This window comes from Beta vulgaris, chromosome 3, assembly GCF_026745355.1.
Source record: "Beta vulgaris subsp. vulgaris cultivar EL10 chromosome 3, EL10.2, whole genome shotgun sequence".
NCBI lineage: Eukaryota > Viridiplantae > Streptophyta > Magnoliopsida > Caryophyllales > Amaranthaceae > Beta > Beta vulgaris.
Genome location: NC_079204.1, coordinates 15,074,182 through 15,093,088, shown reverse-complemented (window position 1 = coordinate 15,093,088; position 18,907 = coordinate 15,074,182). Strand labels below are relative to the sequence as shown.

Sequence of the window (18,907 nt, the reverse complement as noted above, 5' to 3'; positions counted from 1 at the left end):
ATTTAAGTCAACCTTTTGAAAATCCAGAGATAATACAACCTTTGCATCATTTAAGCCAAATTTAGGTCAGATCACCTGTGACTTGTTCGTAACCAGCGGTGAAAATATTTTGATTTTTTTTTCCTTTTTTCTTTAATTAATCTCCTCCCTCTTTCTTCTAATCTCCCCCCCCCCTCTCCTCCTCCCACTTCATTCGACATCACCACCACTTCTTAATCTCCTCCCTCTTTGTCTCTTCTCTTCCCACTTTATTCACCGACACCACCACCAACCACTGCCATCAATTTATTCTCTCTCTTCTCCTCCCACTTCATTCACCGACACCACCACCAACCACTGCCATCAATTTATTCTCTCTCTTCTACTACAACCACCACCATCACTGACTTCTCCTTTGTAATTTTGGCTTGGTGTAGTGGGTGGAAAATGGTGGTTTCGGGCTAGGGGTTTGGGTGGTTATGGTGGATTTCAGATTTGAGTTTGTGTTGGATTTTGGGGGTTTTGGGCTGGGGTTTGGATGGTTTCCGGCTGGGGGTTTTAAGGTTTAGGGTGGTTTTGGGATGGTTGACAATGGTGGTGGGACTGAATTGACAGGGTGGTGGGGCTGGGTTTGGTGCTGGTGGGGGCTGGGTTTGTGGTGGTGATGGTGGGGTTGGGCTAATAGTGGTGGTGCGACTGGGTTGGTGGTGGTGGGGTTAGGTTCAATGGTGGTGGGGCTAGGTTAGTGTGTGGTGGGCTGGGTTATATGGTTGGCGGTGGTTGGTGGTGGGGTTGGGTTAATGGTGGTAAGTGGTGAGGTTGGGTTAGTGGTGTTAATTAAGCATAAGAAAAAATAATAATTACAATAAACCTGTTGCAACCTGTGTTAGCAGGTAACAAGAGTCCCCTGTCCTAATATTGGTTTAAATGATATAAAGGTTGTATTAACTCTGGATTATCAAATGGTTGGCTTAAATGTGGAAGAGTGGGTAAAGGTTGGCTTATTTTTGTCAATTTTTCCAATATAATAAGGTCTTGTAATAATTTCTCATTAAAAGACTATACAAGTAGTTAGATACTTAACACATTAATGGTAATGATAATAGACTATAGTGGTCAATTTTTTCCTCACAAGACAAAAATTTAAGAAAAGATTCAACCCGGAACATCGCCCGAAACACTCACTAGTTACTTATGAATTAAAGATAATGCATAATTAAATACAACCCACTTGCAAATAACAATAGGGATCAAGTCTAATACTCTAATTATGACGCGATTCTTTGGAGGACTTTTGTTCAAGTAGTTCGTGAGTCGTGAGAATGCTTGAATTACAATGAAGATAAAGCAGCCTAATTCGCAGGCATCATGAAAGTAACAAAATGAAAATCCGTAAAATTTATTTTATTCTATATTATATGTTTTTCTTTGGAGTAGCATGCATACATTGCTTGATTACATTATCAAAAGCCAATAGTTTTCTTTTTTTGAAAATATCAAACGCCAATAGGTTGGAAACTTATCATGCAGCCCAAACCGACCACGGTTTATTGTTTATACTCCACTTGCCAGCAATATATAGTTGTCGAGGAACTATCTTCATCTTATTGCTTAGCCCACTTTTCATAAAGATCTTTCCACCTCCACGTCCAGAAGAATGCATTAGAGTTGTTAAATATTACTCCGAGCCATACTGGTTTGATATAATGCGAAACAATAGTCAACAGTTTAATATAAGGGAAAAAGTAATAAAGAAGATGAACAAAAAACACAAAGATTTACATGGCCGGTTCGATCAATGTGATTTAGTCCATAAGTGATAAGTGTGGGATTCAGGAGTTTTTCTATAATATTCAATAGAGAACTTAGAGTATTACAAGAACTCTTACAAAAGGGTTTTAATCATCCAAATAGAGTATTTTTATAGCACATATTAGAACCCTAATAACCTCAAGAAAACCTTAATTTAATACGAGATAGTCGTCAATTAATTTAGGAAATATCTCAAAAACTGAAAAAATTACCACAAATGACGAAAATTGAAATCAATGTTCATTTCCGCCCAGGCAAAACACCAACATGAGGCAGTGAGTGTGGAAGATAAGCCTCCCCCAGGCCACCAAAAAACGACCACACAAGCTATTCCGAATCGTCTTCTTCGTCGATTTCCAAGGCAACACTTACAAGAGTCCTTATACCATCGTTTCATTATAGTTTAAATCACCTATCGTATCAAATAATGTTGCTAAGGTTATTCATTTGTTCACATAGAAAATTATGCATCACGACTAGTTTGACTTCAGTCGGATTGAATAGAGAAACTTTATATTTCATCTTAATTCGGAAAAAAAGTCAGACTAAGTGAATACTATTTTTTAAAAAAAAAATTATTCAATTAGTAATCTACTCCTTCCGTCTCAAAATATAGTTCCTGCTTCTATTTTTTTCACGGGAATTAAGATAAGTAGAATCTAAAAGGGATAGTAAAGATTTTTGTTTATTAAATGAATGTTCAATGGGAAAAGATGATTTTAAGAGAAAGAATGGAGAATAATTGGTAAAAGAGCATTAATTGTAGCACTTGGGTTGAATAAACAAAGCAAAAAAATAATTTCAATGAGCAAATTACGAAAAAAATGTGGACTTAAATATAGAAACAAGAACTCTATTTTGGGACATCCACAACGAAAATAAGAACTATACATTTTGGCATAAGGCTACACATAAAATGTATGTTGTTACTAAAAATATTACAAACTTAGAATGTTTCGACAGATAATTATGTTTTAGTGATTTGTTCTTTATCATTGTTTCAAAATTTTGTTTTATGAAATTTTCTTTGTTTAGATTTGTAATTCTTTGTTTAAAACTAAAAAAAAAAGAATTGTGATTTTTTCTTCAGATTATTCATATATTCCCTCCGTTTCCTAAAGATCTTTCCTTTTTCCGTTTAAGTGCATTTCCAAAAGATCTTCCCTCTTTTACTTTATTCCTTATTTGGAATTTTTTTCCTCTTTTTACCCTCTCATGTCCCTATCATATGGTCCACCATTACATTATTAATTCAATTTTACTCATTTCGTCTCTCCTACTTTAACCCCTTTTTTATTTTTTTTATTTATCTTAACCCCTTGCTCTCTCCTACTTTACCCACCTCACACAAATGGATCCTCCTTGGTATCTGTAGAAATAATAACAAGGAAGATCTTTAGGAAATAGAGGGGGTATTAGCTTCATCTTATTCATCTTCACCATTTTTCTACTATTAATTTCTACTAAATTTTCCTGTCGTTTTCAATTATTTAATTTGTTTGTAGAAAAATAATGTTATATTTTCATCCCTACCATGTAATAAAATTCAATTCGAAATATAGTATACAATCGTCTATGTATTATGTAAATTCAAATGTCGTTGAATAACAAAACAAGTTCAAATGTTTGTAATTTTTTTAGTAACAGTATAGATTTTAGTAGTAACACATATAAAAGGTATACATTTTAGTAGTAACACATATAAAAGGTATACATTTTAGTAGTAACATACTAACATATACATTCAATGTATGTGCGGCCCACATACACTGATTGTATGTGTATCATCTCTCTATATTTTGGGACGGAGGGACTGAGGGAGTAGTCTGTAGCCCTTTTGGCTTATCTAAAGATATGGTTGGTTTTCTAATTTTCAAAAAAAGTTGAGATAAAATTAAATATTTATAATTATGTTAGCAATTTGTCAAGGAGAGTTTTAGAGACTCCTAGAGGATGTTTGGTATGAAAATTTTTAATATAGGAAACGGATTCAAATAAGCGTTTCCATTTTTAGTTGTTTGGTATGAGTGTTAAGTAACAAATACCATTTCCAGAGGGAAACATAAACCCCCCATTTGTTACCCTTATCAAACTAGTGGAAACAAATCACGATTCCTTCCTCAATCATAAACCTCTCAATTGTTTCTATTCCACTAAAATACCAAACAATTATTAAAGGTAACGATTATTATTTTCATCTCCCCTCCTTATCCAAATCCTTTTCATTCCGTTTACGTTGATTGTACCAAACGCCCTCTTCATTATATTGCATCGATAATTAATAAATTGCGCTCTCAAAGATAATGTTTTTCTTCTCTATTCTTTCATGTATAGCTCATATATCTACAGTGAAGAGCGAGAGACTTTACCATTTTTTTTTATTTGAGAGACTTTACCAATTAGGATGCCACAAAATTCTATTGAAAAAACAACAGCGTATAAGAAGTATAAATTGTCAATAAGTTGCACCCTCAGGCCTCAAACATAATTGTTAAGATATTTTCATATATAAGTGTGAAGTCCCACCAAAAGTAGGGAAATATACAGTTATTAGTAAAGTACTTCAATAGATTTGTAATAACGATTGGACCATGGAGTGCATATTGACTAAGGATAGTAGTAGGGCGAGTCAAGTAGGTGAACCGCCCTATCTCCGTCCAATCAGGGAGGGGATGGGTCAGAGATGGAGATAAAAATCATACCATCAATGGGTAGAGGAGCGGGAGAGGATTTTTGACAGGCTAAAGTCGTATCACCTAATCAAAATTGACCTAAGGTCCAGTAACTAGTAGTCAGAAAAGTCAAGATCGTATCCACAAGGAGAAAGTTATACTATCGTATCTGAATTAAAATATTATACTAACTATATCAGATGAAAATGGTTGTGTTACTAAACTAAGCAAATAACAGAATTAAATACGAAGGTATGAATCAATTAATAAAGAATTAGGATTTATATAGGACACATGTATCCCTATGCATACAATTTGAGAAATCAGGGACGAATAACAACTACCTAATAAGTCAATTTATCTAGGACACATGTAATTTCTGTCGAACATTACCTCCCTCAAAGATCACCTAGTCGTTCTCGCATGGTCACGGATCACTCTGCCTAATGATTGAAAGTTTATACGGTATCTCTCCTCTCGAGGCAGATTCAGTATTGCGATATTAGAAATACAAATCAGGCCTAACTTTTAAATCTAGCATGAACGGTTCAAGCACAAGAAACAATTGAAATACAAGGCAATTAGACTAATCTATCAATCCCTCATTGCATACATAGATCCCCACAATCCTGAATATAGAACTACTCACTCATATTTATGAAAACAATAACAAAATCAATATAAACACTCATACTTTGACACATTACAAATAACTAAGAAATCAATTTAATCAACAATAAAGAAAGCAATAAAGGAAGATGACCAAACTGAAAGATTGTATTGAACTTGTGAATAATCTAAAGCTTTGATCTTGAATCCAAAGCGAAAAGCAATAAACCAGGGTTCTTGAATTACTCTCTAGAGAAAACTATATATGAAAAATAATGGCTAAAACAAAGATGAATAAAAGATATTTTGATTTGGCTGTTTATACTATCCGAAAACAATTAGGAAAAGTCTTATAAAAATAGTCCGGAAATCATTAAATGCATGTATCGGGTTAACCGCCTGATCAGGCCAAGCATGCCCGATGAAATCATGCTCAGTAAACGGGAAACAGCCCAAAAAGTGACCAGCGCCTGATGCAATCAGGCGGACCCGCCCGACGTCATTGAGCCGCCTACGATCCTCAGCAGTGCACACAACAACATCTCATGGGGGCCCGATACAATCGGATTCAACAACGACTAACGACAGGGCGAAACCCTCGGGCCTGTAACCAACTGATTGTTGTCTCTCATGGGATCCCGATCGGGCTAGGTCGTCTAATGGGACCGAACCTAGCCACTTTTCTTCGTTCTTGGCTCCAAGTGTCAAGTCTTCAACTCTTCTTTTGCTCAAGGGTCCTAGAAAGTGTCCTCAGGACCTTGTGACTCAGCATCAAACCTCTCCAATCCAGTCTAGCGGTTGTATAACAGAAAATAGGGAATAATCCCTAAAATATATAATTTGCCACAAAACAGAAAACCACAACTAGATGGAGAAAGTTAGTACAAAATGGCTCCTAAGAGCACCATTGACATCCTTTTTAGCTTATAAGTAGGAAAAAAAATCTACATAAAATCATAACATCAATTTTATGCTATACCTACCCCATTCCACCCTCCCCGCGTGCCCGCCTCGCTTCTCCTTCATCTCATACCCTAATCTCTGTTAAAAAAAACATATTATATATTACTCCCTCCGTCCCATAATATAAGTCGTCATGATTCTATTTTTACGCGGCAATTAAGTTGAGTAGAATCTTGTTTTATTTAGATAAATAGATTCATTTTATCTTGGAAACAATTATAATAATTTTTTTCTTTTCTAAAAAACAAAAACTGAACATTAAATGGGGGAAGCGTTTTTTGTGGGAGGAATAACAGCCTCTTGTTGTTGGTGATGGAAAGCTAATGGTGCGGAGCAAATAAAAGAGCAATCCACCCATAAAAAAATTTACCAGTGAAATTCTTTCATCAACTTTAATCAACCAATGAAATGCTTAAAACAATAGGCACACAAATTACAGCTTTAGACATAGACGAACCAAATTTCATTACAGCTTTAAATGGGAACTTAATGAGGTGGTAATGAGTGGTTTGGGATAAAATATCCTATTTTATCATTAATAGCGGGTGCATTGGGAGAGTAAATAATGAGGACATTATAGGAATTTATCTAATTTATGAGGGTATTATGGATATAATTTATAACTGAAAATAGAAACATGACTTATATTTTGGGACATTTTATAAGGAAACAAGACTTATATTATGTGACGGAAGGAGTAGAATATTTATTATTAGAATCCAATCTATATACTTATATTATTTATAATTTTATTTTACAAATGTAGTACTAGCAGATTGATTGAGATTATTAGGAGGATAGTTGCGGGTATGAAGTGGGTACGACGCGGTTATGAAGGGGTCGCAGATACCTATGTGGGTGGTGGGAGGATAGGTGTAAATATGTACCCGCTAGGGCAAGGATGGGTCTGAAACTTTCCCCAGCAATGGGTGGTGGGGCAGGGATGACGACAAGAATTTTATGCGGGTACGAGTGTGGAGGGGCCATCCTCTGCACCTGCCTAGCCCAATTGTCATCCCTAATTGTAGGCATATGACTACCTAGCTGTGACATTCTGTATTGAAAATGCTTTGAAAAGAAAGAAATCGCCAACAAATCTATAAAGTACTACTCATAAACCTAATTGGATATAGGGAAACCTTATGGACAACTTTGGGACTTATCAAATGTAGGTTTTCCTGTCATGACTCCATGAATAGTCAATGAACCATAGGTTGAGTTCGAGGGTGAGGTTACGGAGATCTGAATCAACTCATCAATTGTTGGTCTCTGCGTAATATCGGTTCATGTTCAAGTTTAATGCAAATAAACAACCACATAATATCTTAATGAAATGTATAATTAATCTATTTTGGTGCATTAAACAAACAAAAGATTAAATTTTGGTGACATGTTATTATGGAATCAGATTATTGATCCAACAAGTTGTCCAAGTATCTTATTAGGCATTACATTTTTTTTAGGATTTGATTAACAATAATAATCATGTGAGCTGATGAAAGCATTAAACATACAATCACGCATATGAATAATAAATAAAACACATAAAAAGAGAAGATTTAGGAACTATTCAAAAAAAAAAAAAAAAGGAAAGAATGTACAAGAGAGCGTTAATTCCTTCAAGATCTACATTGTGACAAGTAACTTATTATTGGTAGAAAAGGAATTAAATTGGAATTGACCCTCAGGAATTATACCTTTATCGCATGGGTCTTATGCAATGATCTTGAGGATGGGCAATCTTCAAGCTTGGAATATGAAATTTGAAGCTATGAACGTGTTTAAATGTGAGCTTGAGTGTTTAAATATGGCTAAGTATGCGTGGAAGTCGTAGGGAAAAGTGTTTTAATGCATTGTGTAAAGTCGTTCGAAAAAACAAGCTATTTATAGAAAGGAAACTGAAAACAAAGTGAAAAGATTAAATAAAATTGTGCGCCAGGACACAAAGCTTCACATCAGGCGCACAACATGTTCATCATCTGTTTTTATTGTTTTAATATTCCTGTTTATCATTTGATAAAATCTATCATTTAAAATCCGAATCAACTATCTTTAGAAATGAAAATCTGATAATATCCTTTAAAATTATTATCAAGAATAATTCATATTAAAATATTAAAAAGGCAATTAATTACCAGTAATAGTTATTGGACATTTAAAATTGAGTTTGGATTTAATAAATACTTTATATTTTCGAAATGCTTTTGGGCTTAGTTTGTTCGATCGTTGTTCCTTTGGATCGGACCAACTAGTACCACGGTATGTTTCACAATTAAATACTCAATGGGAATTGGGGATATACAATTTTGTGTCTACACTAATATTGACTAATATTGTAACGGCCCGCTCCAAATAGCAGCTTAATTAAGACCTAATACTGCTAATTAAAGAGACTGTTAGGGCGGATTTCCACACCTTCCTTGCTAGGGAAAATTAGGAAATCCCATAGTATCCAAGCTTCTTAGGAAAATAAGTTATAATAAATTAGTTATTACAATATGTTTTGAGTACTTAGATTACAAATCGAAAATACATGTTTAAGTTGCCAAGAATCATAATATAAAATAGTTTATCTCATAGCAGCGGACTAAACACATTGATCATGACTTCACATTCGCATACAAGAGCTAACTTGAACATTCTTTCTAATCCTGCAAAACAGATGAATCTGCCCCCAATAAGACAGGTTCAAAGAATAAAATAGGTCAGCTTACGCTGGTACACAAGTCTCACCGATTCCAAAATAAGAAGGTGGCTAAAATTACGCAATCGTTTTTTATACTCAAAGCATAAATTATAATTTTCAATATGTTTTTATTCTTATTCAGATTTACGTTTATACTTGCTCAAAAATACGTTGATTACTTCCTTTAAACTTACATAGAAACACTTTTACATGTACTAGAGAAATTTCCAAGAATTATCTCAATATGTCACACATCATTCTCAATATATAACACAAATAATAATCTTAAACTTATTACAAAACATAGCATAAGTCCAGGGAATGAACGTGAATAGAGGGCTAAGCCATAACTCCAAACTTTTGAGGGACATCTCCCCATCTTTCTTATTTCCTGCTTGCAAGACTTCTAGATCATGGCCCTACATAACGGAGCAATACCCGCTCTAAACACAAGATGAGCAAACCCGCTATACAAATGTTGTTCATTTCCCCTTATAAAATAAAACTTGTAATTATACAAAAATAGCTATACTCAACACTTGTGCTTAAATACTTATACTCAAATACTTATACTTAAATACTTATACTTAAATACTTATATTGAAATACTTATACTTTCATAACTACACTCAAATAACTTAAATACTTATTCATAATCACTATCTCAACCATCATAACAAACTTTAACTTATCAAAACAAGTTTCGTAAAACAAGCTTGCTATGCCAAGTTCAAGTATTGCAGAGAAGTGACTTAATTACATGATTTCGGATATGACATCATGATTATCCAAAGCGGTTAATGAAGCGGTCAACAAGATATGTCATCATGCATAGGTTTCACAAGAAGTTATTAAATATATGAGAAGACTACGCCACGCAAGTAAACGAAAGATCGATTTCATGAATTTGATGTGTTGTATTATATAATATGAGCAGAGAGAGGGTGAATTATAGTAAGAGAATAAGCTATACTTTTTGCGGAATTAAAAGTTAACTTGGGAACACACAATGGAAACACGAGAGATTTTAGCGAGGAAAAACTTCCTAGGCCCAATAGGAAGAAACAACATCGACCACAAGGGATTTTAACTCAAACTTTCTACTATAATAGGCCAAACGACTCTGTTTACAAACCTATTACTTTTCTCTCGAGCCACAACTTAAGTTCCTAAACTCAAGTTTCCAACAATAGTTCCCACAACTGTCGTTCCTCTCAAACTTCTCTCGAAGTTACTTTCTCTTTCTCTTTCTCTTGCTTCACTCAAAGCTTCTCACACTTACAAGAGTTCACTCAAATCCTTTACCCAAAATACAATTTGTAAGACAATGGAAGAGTAATAACTCGAATAAAGTAAGTATGAATTCTCTTAGGAACGACACTGACTCTTAAGACAACTAAGAATGTTTTGATAAGTCAAACACAAAATAATCTAAGGTTTAGGCGCCTATTTTTAGAGAATTTAGGCAAGACATAAACTATCCACTACTTAATCCATTCTCCCATGATGTCCATGACTTAATTAATTAATTAGTTTATATTAAATATTTCTTGAGAAATATTAACCCACTCACCCCAGTACTTAACTTAGGAATAAGAAGCAGTAAGTATTGCGTGATTTTAAATACTTGGGAAATAATTAATCTAATTAAATTAATTAAGACTTGGAAAGTAATTAACTAAACTCACTAACCACTAACTACAAACGTGTAGCAGTAGTGTGTTTAGGCGTGATTTCTGGTTACTTGGGGAGTAATTAAAATATTTACTTTAAATAGTTTTTAGGAAAATATTTTTATAAATAAGTTAATTAAAACCGAAAATCATTTTTGAATTTAAAAAGAAAATCTTTTTATAACCGTAAATTATATTTGATTTTGAAAACAAAATCTTTTAGTTTAATTAATATATAAAGATAAGATTTAAAAGATTTGATATTTATCCTAATTAAATCAGAAAATCATTTAAATATTTTCCTAACAAACTAATAACAAACTCCCTAAAATAATGGATCTAGTCAAAACTAACCTAAACTCCTAACTAACCAGTTGGGCGCACAAATAATGTTAGGCGCATCACTTAGGAAACATTAGGGGTTCCTTAAGTTGTTTGTAAGTTTGTTCCTTAACCTTGTTCCTAATTGTGCCAGTGTTTGTTACTTTTATGGGAACGGAACCAAGTTCCGTTTGAGAATTCAACACAAACTAAATTGAGCATTCACTCAACCTTAAGAAGAAGATATTAAATACACCCTAATGTATTCTAATCTTCACTCCAAGCTTGATACTTCATCATTCGAACATCTTCATTTCGATCTATTTTAATCTTCGATCAAGTATTCTCTTTGCTCGAGAATGAATTACCTAGCAGTAACATAAATAAGATACAATATGTTTTTTGTGGTTAAGTCATCTTCAAAACTCAAGGGTCAACATGATGTTCTATTAAAAAATGGTGGTTAAGATGTGAAATTATATCGTAAATTCTATGTTTAGCTAAGAGTTTAGGTAGGCCAACAAATAAATAAATACATGGAGCATGTATTTATAAATTAAAGGTACTTAATGTACCAAAGAAACATGTTTTGAACAACTTGGAAAATGACTAAGCAAAATCGGGTTTTAGGTGTTCTTTTAATTAACGAATTTGAGATTGTGCTTGGTGTTTAATGAGATGAATGAAGCAAAGTTTCATTTGTTAGTCAAGATATAAATTTTTAAGAAAATATCATGGAATTTTATCCACATTAAGATCTTCAATCAAGACGCAATCGTTATAATAGCAAGGGTTGATAAGTTTTTTGAGAAAACTTGTTATGCATAAAACAACTTCCGGACAGGATAACTTTTGATGTACAACTCTAAATGGAGTGATTTTTGGGTCTAAATTTAACAATTTTTCAAGATCTACAACTTTGAAGAGACATCAAGGCTAAAAACATAATACAAAAGGGATATATCTGTCAAGAAAATTCCCGGCAGCATAGCTCAAGAGATATGGATAATCACTTTCTTACTCGGTTATTCAGAGAGTATTAGGGAACTTGACATGCAAGATGATTTTAACACAATATCTTACATAAGAAAACACATGAAAATCAATTTTTATACAGATTCAAACATAATCTAAGTATTCATAATTTCACAAACAAATTCCATGATCAGAGCTAAAAACGAAGTTTAGGTGGTTAAACGTGTGTACCTTAATTTGGTGTTTAGGAATCAAATCTCCTTCCACCACTTTCAAATTTCCTCCATCAACTTTCTAAGACCTAAAATACAGCACCCACAACTTAAAATCCATAAATTAACCCAAAGTAATCAAATTCAATCTAATAAACCTCATAAGTGCCACAATTTAGCCACGTCTTACCTTTCTTGATTTTCCTTGATGCTACTGAAGTGAAACCTCAAAACTAACAATTGCCAGTATTGAGAAGAACTTGAGGATCCTAGGTAAATAATTACATGCAGATTCTATAGCTAAAATCCAAAGAAAACAAGCTGCCCACAACAACCCTCAAACTCGCCAAAACTGGCGTGAAGAAAGGAGAGGAGTTTTGTGTAGTTTTTGTTGTGTTTGGTGAAATGAAATCTAATAAAATCAAGTAGGAACCTTGGTCACATATATATGGAGAATGGTTGATGGCAAACTCGTGATTTTGATTTAGTATTAGGGGTAAAATCGTTATTTCCCTTACTTAGGAACAATCCAGATAATCTCAAGGTTCTTAACTTTGGATTATCTCCTTAATCACTTTCTAATCCTTAAATATTTTTAACTGAATCTCGAAAACTATATTTTATACCTTAATGGAGGTATCTTGACTTAATTAGTCCTTAATCTCAATTTTTCAGGATAACTTTAAAAGAACGATATCAATAACTACTAGAAACCCCATTGCTCCAGAACGATATTCAATGATCTTAACGTAACTTATAAATTACTCAAATTATCACATAGCTCATCTTATTATTTAACTAATAACACATAATATCCATATTTGCAACAAATTTCACTTATGGATCATCTTAGTTATTCAATTCTTTTCAAAGCATAACAATTTACAACTTCATTAATAATTGTTAGCCTTATAATCTTGGATTATTGATTTTAATCCTAGCTTAAGAAGTCAGGCTATTACAAATATAATTATGTAATAAATTTATATTTATAATCAAAGACTTAGCAATCATATTAACATTTTATTTGACTAATTTTCGAATATTATAGTTAACATTTATTTTAATTTCAAATAATGACAAGAACAGGTATGAAAAGCCAAACATGTCTATTAGTTGTGCATCTTCATTAATCATTACATATCCTCCTTTATATATACACTCCCTGCAATAAATGTATATGAGATTATATAATCAAGATTATTAGTTACAGAATGTTTAGGATTAGTAGCTTTGGTGCACAATTATCTAATGGGGCTTAATGTACACATATTTGTAGAGGTGATCATGAGGCGGGCCGCATTTTAAAAAATTTGTCCATTGGTCGGGTCGGGTCGGGTCGGGTCAAAATTTTGTGTCCAAAGCCCGCTATTTCGGACCAAAATGAACAGGCTTTTCGGGTCAAAATCGGGTCGGACCTAAAAGATAGACTAAAAGTCAATTTTGGCTTGCCCAAATCCCATCCAAAGCAAAATAAATCGGGTCGGACCCGGCCACGGGCCAAAAAAACTGCCCAAAACCCGCATAAAAATCGGGTCAAGTCGAACCAAAATGATCAGCTCTACATATTTGTATGAGATGAATTTCGCATAGAGGAGAGCGACCTTATTCATGACTTGAAGTCTACTACCTCCGTTTTTGAAGTCTTACTCAATTAGTGTGGAGTTGTGGACACAATATTTTAAACAATATGAGAGAGAGGTTATCTTTTTGGGTCTATTTATATTAAGTGCTTGTTTGATTGCGATGTAAATTAAATTTTCAAAGGAATTTATAATTATGTGGGAAATCAATTTTCTTATGAAATTCATAGGAATTAGTCTAAATTATTTGGTAGTCATAAGGAAAGTTGTAAGTACTTTCATAGGAATTTATGAAGGAATTGTGAGTGATCAAGGGAAGGTTAGGTAAATAAATTCCTACATTTTGTGGGAATTCCAAATTTTCATGAGTTTTCATTGCCCTCAGTTTCTCTATTTTCAATCAATTAAACAGCTACCCAAATCTGAAAAATCATGGGAATTTTCTGTTGCCCACATAATTTCTTGTATACCAAACAACACTAAATAAATAGGAATATATGAGGAGAAAGAACATTAGGTCAATTTTTTTGGATCCATTTTCATTAAATAATTATATATAGAAAATAAAAGTGGGCCATAGACCAATAAAATAATAATATATTTTTGTCTAGATAGGATTAAGTAAAGTGATTAGAAATTTACATAATAGAATGAATAAAAAACTAATATGAACCCGATGCACACTAATTAGTGTGCACCCGATCTATTTCACGTGAGTTTAGGATAGTGTATATTGATATGATATAATGTATGTTAAAATGATATAGTATATGTTAAAATGATATAGTGTATGCTAAAATGATATAGTATATGTTACAATGATATAGTGTATGTTAAAATGATATAGTGTACCTATGTATAATATAGTATATCTATTTTTGATATAGTGTATCTATTTTTTATATAGTGTATGTTTCTGTAATGCGTTTGAGTAAATATTTTCCTATAGGATATAGTGTACTTAGTTATGATATAGTGTTCTTATAGGATATAGTGTACTTAGTTATGATATAGTGTACTTCTATATGATATAGTGTACGTAGTTATGATATAGTGTATCTTTTTTGATATAGTAGACTTATGTATTATCATATAGTGTATCTATTTTTTATATAGTGTATCTATTTTTGATATAGTGTATGTTTCTGTAATGCGTTTAACTAAATATTTTCTATATCTCCTATTGTGTACCTATAGGATATAGTGTACCTAGTTATGATATAATGTACCTCTGTATGATATAGTGTACCTATGTATCATATAGTGTTCTTAACCGGTCACGTGTCTGGGCCTGGTCCACACTATTTTTAGTGTGAACCGGGTCCATGCAACACGGATTGTAGAATGAAATAAAAAGTGAGTAAGATTTTAAGAAACAAAGGAATAACAATTATTAGTTTCTATTTATTGTATTTTATTTTACTTTGTAAAGTTGTAATCTCGTTAGTTAGTATTATTTCTAACAGGTGGGATTAAGAAAGGAGCAAAACCATTAACAGTACAGAATACTTATTTGGCCAACTAGAAATTCAAATATAATGGGCCTACTAATTATGTCGTGGATCTTGAAATCATAATGTCGACACATCCAAAGTTCCAAACTTGGACAATTTCGGTGGGTTAGATATTTAGGTTATAGAGTTTCTTCAAGACTGTTAACTAGAGATGGTAATGGGTAGAATCTGGACAGGGTTTTTTAAGATTCAGATTCAGATCCTACCCAGATTCATTGGGTAAAAGAATAAGGATCCAAATTCATATCTATATGGATCCTACGGATTCGGATCCAAAACGGATCCTTGTCTATTTTTTTAAAACTATCCTAATTTTCACAATAATTAAATATGTTAAACAATAAAGTCATCTAATATCAACCAAAAATTAAATTAAATTTATAAAAAATAAACATTGCAACCATTTACAACTATTTATTATCAAATGGTAGATTAATCAACTATCTCTAAAAGATTACAATTATCAACCGATTTTTCAAACTCAATAATTCAGTAAATTCGCACATTAATTGGAACAATAATTCAAAATTCAAGAAAAATCTGTTATTACATATAATAATTAATATTATAATATCAAATAATAATAATAATATAAAAACGGGTAAACGAATCTGAATCCGTGTAATAATTTAGAACTCGATCCAGATGCGTTTTTTCCAATGACGATACAGATTCTACCCGAATCCATATGGTTCAAAATTTGAGGATCCAAATCCCTAAAAAATGAATCTGGATCCACGGATCCATATAGAGTCCATTACCCTGTCATTTCTAGTCTTAACTCTTAATTCGTGACAACTTACAATACGTCAATACGTACTTCCTGCAGCCTGTAACTCGACTGGAGGTCCGGATCAACTCCCCGCAATAAAATGTCAGAATTTAGAAACTATGAATTGGGTTCTGACATACAGAGCTGAAAATGTACTCAATGAGGGAAACTCAAACATTTAGCAATACTAGTTGTTGCTAGGCGCGCGGCTCCCCAAAATAGTGTAATTGTGGTATTTGCATAATGTTAGCCTTAAGTAGTGAATTGTTTATTTAGCATGTATTCCAAACACGCGATAAGTACACATGTTGTATTAATTGCATCAGGCAAATCAATGAAGTATAGTGTGCAAACAAAGTTTATTTTCTTGTTAATTTCATTTGAAAAGAGAATATATAATTAAGTTTATTCGAAGTGCAGTTTTAATAGCTAAGTTAACAGCTTTAATTCAGAATTTGTTGTCATCTTGTAGGTTTTCGCGTGCCATATTGAACTGTTTTTTAAACAAAGCTGTAATCTATTCCTGTAGGATAGATGGTAGGCTCAACTGCATAACCCTATTTCTGTAAATTTATGCAGCAATTGTTATTTGGATCAAGAACCTTGTTGTCATTAGTTATACGAAAGATATTGGTAAAGGTCTAGCAAGAGGATGTAAATAGACAAGAAATTAGATCAATGGAGCATTTAAATCAAGTATGACTACGTATGCTTTTCAAGTTGGATTTCCATAAAGCCTGCGATAGCGTTTCTTAGGGCTTTCTCGAATGGGTCCTCTCTCAAATGAATTTTCCACAACAATGGCTTTCATGGATTATGTCTTGTGTATCTTCGGCTTCGGCATCGATTCTCATTAATGACTCCCCTTCTTCTCCCTTCAAGCTTCATAGAGGATTGAGGCAAGGGGACCCCTCTCTCCTTTCCTCTTCACTCTCATTGTCGAGTCATTGAGCCTAATAATTAAAAAAACAACCTATTTGCATCTATGGGAAGGGATTGAAATGTGTAGAAATAAGATGAAAATCTCTCACTCGCAATATGCGGATGACACTCTCATATTTTTCCCCCTAAAATTGAGTACCTCCAAAATATAAAAAAGCCCTCATCGTATTTCAACTTGCTTCGGGTTTGCAAGTAAATTTCCATAAAGCTCTCTAATTGGAATAAATGTAGATGATTCTTGGCTCAAGAATGCGGCTAATTCGCTCCTATGTAATACCGAATCTCTACCATTCACTTACTTGGGTTTGCCAATTGGTGGCTCCTCGTCTCAGTTAAAATTTTGGGAACCTATCAATTCAAAGATGGAGAAAAGACTTGCCACATGGAAGGGAAGGATGCTTTCGGTTGGTGGAAGGTTAACTTTGATCAAGACATCTCTCTCTAGTTTGCCTACGTACTTTATGTCCCTTTTCTCTATGCCAAAAGGTATCATTGTAAAGATGGTGAAACTTCAAAGGGAGTTCTTGTGGACCGGTGAAATAGAAAAAAACAGCCCTTCCCCTTGGAGTATGGCTCGCTCCCAAAATCTCTCAAGGGTCTTGGTGTTGGCAACCTGTTGCATCGAAACCTTGCTCTCCTATGCAAATGGATCTGGAAATACTTTTTGGACCCTTCCCTTTTGTGGCACACATTAGTTCATGAAAAATACAACCTCCCTGCATCTCTGAATATTGGTGAACTCTCCACCCCTCCTTAGGGTGGTCCTTGGCAAAATATTTGTGCATCTCTCATGAGTCACCCTGCCGCTTATAATCTACTTGTGAATGATATTTGGATTAATAATGGAGATGGTTCCTCTTCCCTCTTTGGGCATGATATTTGATTCGGCTCCATTCCACTCAAAATCAGATTCCCAAGACTTTTCTCAATCACCTCTTCTCCTCTCGCCTCCGTCGCCTCTTATGGATTTTGGAATGGTTGTAGGTGGGTATGGAGTTTTTCATGGTGTAAAGACCTCCGCCTGAGTGATCTTATTGAAAAATCCTTGCTTGACAACCACTTTCGCAAGTCTCTCTCTCAAGGGTGGCTATCTGCCACTTGTATGTAACAACCATTAAATTTGGAAACATCGGCACTCATTTTGTACCAATGATTGGAGGCTTGATTTAGGGTCATTACGGGACCCTCCTTCTTATATTGGTTGTAGTAAGCCACAATATTTTCCCAGTAATTATTGAACGATTGATCAGTTCCCTTTACACCATCATTCGAAGTTGTTAACCAAGCAAAGCACAAATCTGTATCTTGTATTGGACTCCACTTAAGCTTTTTTTCACCTTTGCCATTCCCTTTCATATTATTTTTTTCGACCAATTTGATGTTGTCCTCTTCACTGATTTCATGTTGAGGAGTTTGAGGCTCACTACCCGAACCTGGAGTTTCGAAATCTTGGTGTTGTACGCTACTACCTCCAAAGTTTTCCCTTCTTGAATTATCATGAACTGTATATGGTTCATGGGGATACGGAGCACGGGAGTAGTAGTTTGGCCTCATTGGAGGATTAACCGACATAATATTTTGTGGCTGATAGTATCCGGGGTGGTAATAAATTTGCGAGTCAAGAGGAAATGAGTGATGTTGATTATTATAATGTAGAGGAGTTGGACGAATTGGAGAAGTTTGGAGATTTGGTGAAACATTCTGGGTTGGATTTTGGGTGTTTTGATTATCTAAATTGGGAGAATTTTCCAAGTAGGAGTAGTATTGAACATAATAATCTTGTGAATTGTCCATATTATAGAATATGGAACTTTACTAATGAAATGAAGTAAAATAATTATTTTGTAGAAAGAAGAATTTAGAATTGGAGATAAATTTATACTCAATTTTTCTACTATATATACACAAAATATTTACTGTTTAAATTTATTAAAAAAATTTACAAAACTATCCAGTTACATATATTACTGGTGTGATACCTTTACAAAAATAATGAAAATGGAACAAAAAGTAATCAAAATAACTATTCCTAGCCGTTGGAAACTTGGAATTCATGTTGCAGTGGATATTTTTTTTGCATGTGGGCCATCCCACTGACATGTTTTCATTGAGCACTAGTTATTAGGCCCGGGCTATGGCCCGGGTAAGAAAAAATTTCATTTATTAATATTGCACTTTGATATGATAACACTAA

General features: G+C 33.6%; 1 long non-coding RNA gene across 1 annotated transcript; it reads right to left on the bottom strand.

The window, feature by feature from the left end:
* Window positions 1-8,426: 8,426 nt before the first annotated feature.
* Window positions 8,427-12,302, bottom strand: LOC125495833 (uncharacterized). The gene is made up of 3 exons (XR_007272239.2): window positions 12,093-12,302; window positions 11,922-11,991; window positions 8,427-8,703 (listed from the first exon to the last, which is right to left on the bottom strand). It is a non-coding gene; the product is annotated as an uncharacterized LOC125495833 (long non-coding RNA).
* Between the last annotated feature and the right edge of the window lie 6,605 nt (window positions 12,303-18,907).